This window comes from Herpailurus yagouaroundi, unplaced genomic scaffold (assembly GCF_014898765.1).
Source record: "Herpailurus yagouaroundi ecotype Mexico unplaced genomic scaffold, PumYag 187, whole genome shotgun sequence".
Lineage (NCBI taxonomy): Eukaryota > Metazoa > Chordata > Mammalia > Carnivora > Felidae > Herpailurus > Herpailurus yagouaroundi.
The window spans coordinates 1688147-1692314 of NW_024412418.1; the positions used below are offsets into that span (position 1 = coordinate 1688147).

Here is a 4168-nt window from a genome sequence, read left to right on the forward strand (position 1 = left end):
ACAGAATCGGAAACAGGCTCCAGGCTCCGAGCCATCAGCCCAGAGCCTGATGCGGGGCTCGAACTCCCGGACCGCGAGATCATGACCTGGCTGAAGTCGGACGCTTAACTGACTGCGCCACCCAGGTGCCCCTTCTGGGGCTTTCTCTACTTGGCCGTTTCTGTGCCAGAAGTTTTCCAAAGGTACCCTTGAGAAGCCTGTGTTCCCTGTTTATTTTTTTTAATTTTTTAAATGTTTACTTCTGAGAGAGAGAGAGAGAGAGACAGAGAGGGGAGGGGCAGAGAGAGGAGACACAGAATCCGAAGCAGCCCCCAGGCTCTGAGCTGTCAGCACAGAGCCCGACGCGGGGCTTGAACCCACAAGCTGTGAGATCGCGACCTGAGCCAAAGTCAGGCGCATAACCCACTGAGCCACCCAGGCATCCCGTCTTCCCTGTTTAAAGTGTACTTGCCCTTCACGCACAATCAAAGGCTGAAACACTGTCTGCAAGTGTGTCTTAGCCTCTGGATCTCTGAATTGGTCTCTGACTTCAATATTTATTGTCTTTCTCTCTCTTCCTGACTTTTGGACACGATATGTATGAGTCTGCAGCAGATAGGCTCCAAGACCGGACAGGAAGAATGCCGTGGGCCTTTCCTGATAGAGTGTGGCAGCTAAGTGTTCACACGAAAGACTCCACGAGCTGCTAAATGTTACACTGACTCTGCTGCTTTGATTTCTGTGATGGTGAGGATGCGGCCATGGAGAAATAAGGGGCGTGAACTTGGTAATAAATCTTATAGGCCGATCGAAGCAGCATCGGACCGAGCAAGGTATCTAAATTAGGGTCCCAGCTTAATGAAGGTGCTCATTTTAATAGCATAACTAGCTAGAAAAATGAATACACAGGTTAAGATTCACAGATCTGGGATTGTTTTATTTGAGTTTAACTACAGACATAACCCAGAGTGGCTCTTCCTTAAACTATGAGATACTACAAATTGCACCTCTAGTCACCTGCAATGTGTCTCTGAGATGTGATAAAATTCCCCCTCATTCTCCAGGAAACTGAGATATGTGTGTGAACAGAGGACATTACATGATATATAAGCATACCTTTCATGACAGAAATTTACTAACCCATGTGCCATCTTCCCACTGTGCCTCTGGCAACTTGTGGACCTAACCAATGTCTTATTGGAATTAAGAAATAACACTCCTTACATGTACCCCAATGTTTATAGCAGCACTCTCAACAATAGCCAAATTATGGAAAGAGCCTAAATGTCCATCAACTGAAGAATGGATAAAGAAGATGTGGTTTATATATACAATGGAATACTACTTGGCAATGAGAAAGAATGAAATCCTGCCATTTGCAGCAACATGGATGGAACTGGAAGGTATTATGCTGAGCGAAATAAGTCACTCGGAGAAGGACAGATGCCATGTTTTCACTCATATGTGGATCTTGAGAAACTCAACAGAAGACCATGGGGGAAGGGAAGGGGAAAACAACAGTTACAAGCAGAGAGGGAGGGAGGCAAACCACAAGAGACTCTTAAATACAGAGAGCAAACTGAGGGGGGATGGGGGAAGAGAAGAGAAAGTGAGTGATGGGCATTGAGGAGGGCACCTGTTGGGATGAGCACTGGGTGTTGTATGTAAGCCAATTTGACAATAAATTATATTCATAATAAAATAAAATAAAATAAAATAAAATAAAATAAAATAAAATAAATTAAAATAAAATAATAAATGTTTTGCAAATGGAAAGAAAGAGAAAGAAAGAAAGAAAGAAAGAGAAGAAAGAACACTCGTTTACTTACATATTTATCCAAAAAGGACATCAGGCTCTGGGTCAGGCACTGGTCTGTCACCAAGCATGCAGGGGTGGATACCATGGTCCCAGCACTGGCCCCACTCACCCTCACAAGCTAGCAGAGTAGGACGTAGATAAATGAGATCAGGTCTCCAATATGTCAGATGCCGCTGGAAACACAGGAGATTGTAACAACTCTACCTGATAAGGGCTACGCAGCGTTCAAGGAAGAGATTCCCTGAGCCAAGTATCATTTGAGCCAGGATTTAAAATTGCTTGCCTCTCCCTCAGTGAAATGAGACCACATCTGCTGGCAAATTGCCTGAAGAAATGCCTGTTGATGGTGTTTCCTGGGAGCCCGGAATAGTGCATGATGCATGCAGCAAAAAATTAGAGACTAGGCTTGAGATTTAGACGGGAAATAAATGGAGGATGGTCTTTGGTGTTCGGACAGGATACTCGTTTGCAAGAATTTTCAATAGCATAATGCAGATCAGAAACGGAAGACATATCTTAGGGCTTCCAGACTGTTTCACACGTGGGTTTCACCAGCCCCCTCTTCCCACCGCTCCTGAGAGGCCTACCCTCTCCTGGACCCACATGTGGGTCCTTTCAGCACGCACTGTTGTCTTTCACAATCGTGAACACTGAAACCTAGGCCAACATGACTTTCCTGTTTTGGTGGAGGCAAAATCGTCCAGATGAGTTTTAATCATGCCTCTGCCTGAAAGGAAGAGATCATAGTTAAAGGTTTCCCGCAGGCCGTGCATTTCCTCCTCCAGGCAGTGTATTTGCAGGCACTTTCCATCCATGCAACATCTCTTCCACGAGCGAAGCTTCTTCTCCAGGTACACACTACACACTGGATTTGTCTTTCCAAACTCAGAAGAAATTTGCTTTCAGATCCCATCTGAACAACTGTTTTCTCAAACTGAATGCTCAGTTTCCTTGAGATAAGTAGGCACCAGTTTGCATGTTACAAATGGAAAGTTGCTATCTCTTAGCGGGTATTTTCTGATACTCCCAAAGGAATTATTACAGCCTTATTCTCTCTGTCTCCCCCTACCCACCCTCTGGTTTCTACAACCCAGAGTATGGGTTCAATAAATACAACAGAGGGATGCCTGGGTGGCTCAGTCGGTTAAGCGTCCAGCTTCAGGTCAGGTCATGATCTCATGGTTCGTGGGTTCAAGCCCCACATGGGGTTCTGCACTGACAGCTCAGAGCCTGGAGCCTGCTTCGGATTCTGTGTCTCCCTCTCTCTCTGCCCCTCCCCCACTCACGCTTGGTCTCTCTCTCTCTCTCTCTCTCAAAAATAAACATTAAAAAAATTTTTTTTTAATAAATAAATAAATAAATAAATAAATAAATAAATAAGGGTGAGAGGCCCAGAGAGGCCCAAACTGACACCAAACTCCAGGATTCCCTGGGAAACTGGGAAGGAAAGGAAGGAAGGAAATAAGAAAATATTGTTCTTTTTAAATAAGAAAAGCAGGCCAGGTGGCTCTAAAAAAAAAAGAAAACCTTTGTCTCTTCATTTACATGACTCCAGAAATGGGAAGAGAAAGATTGACACAGACTGCCTCAGGTGCTTAAAATCTCCTTGAACCCTTCTTTGAAATTGGAGCTTATCTGCCAGTCTGGGCCACTGAACTGCCAAGGTCCTGCACATGTTCATTCTTTATCTGCTCACACTCTTTCCAGCTCCCCAAATGGCACTTTCACAGGGAAAATCATACGCATGTAATATATTTGTTCTCTTGTGACCAAAAACATCTGCTTAGTGGAGAGAATACGAGACACCTAGAATCATGGGCAAGGGACAGACATCAACTCGTATTCCTCGTATGGATGATGAGCTTGTGAGATTTCCTGAATCCTCTGCCTTTCCTGCTGCCCTCCTAAAATAACTATATTGGGATATTTGCTCATATTCATTTTTTACTGTTTTCAGTATTATTCCAAACTTTTCACAATTTCCTATTCTTTATCGGCTTATTGGTGAAAATGTAATTTTTTTAATGTTTGTTTATTTTGAGGACAGGAGGGGCAGAGAGAGAGGGAGAGAGAGAGAATCCCAAAGCAGTTTCCGTGCTGTCAGTGCAGACCCCCACCTGGGGTTCAAGCTCATGAACCGGGAGATCATGACCTGAGCCAAAATCAAGAGTCGGATGCTTACCTGATGGAGCCACCCAGGTGCCCAGCAAACGTAATTTTATCTCCCAGTACCTTCCAAGTGTGGTATAAATTGCCTGTCAATCCTCTTTTTCCCATTGCTAACCCTGGAGAATAAGGTAGCACAGATTATTTCCTGGATCACCTGTCTACCCTTGTTCCAGTCTGGACCGGTTACCTCTAAGCATGTCA

The 4168-nt window shown here is 44.4% G+C and overlaps 1 protein-coding gene across 1 annotated transcript in view; it reads right to left on the minus strand.

The window, feature by feature from the left end:
- Positions 1-1824, minus strand: part of LOC121043364 (high affinity immunoglobulin epsilon receptor subunit beta) — a 9749-nt gene extending 7925 nt beyond the window's left edge. The window contains exon 1 of the mRNA XM_040495033.1: positions 1809-1824. The gene's annotated coding sequence lies outside the window, so the exon portion shown is untranslated. The remainder of the gene's footprint in view (positions 1-1808) is intronic.
- Positions 1825-4168: the final 2344 nt, after the last annotated feature.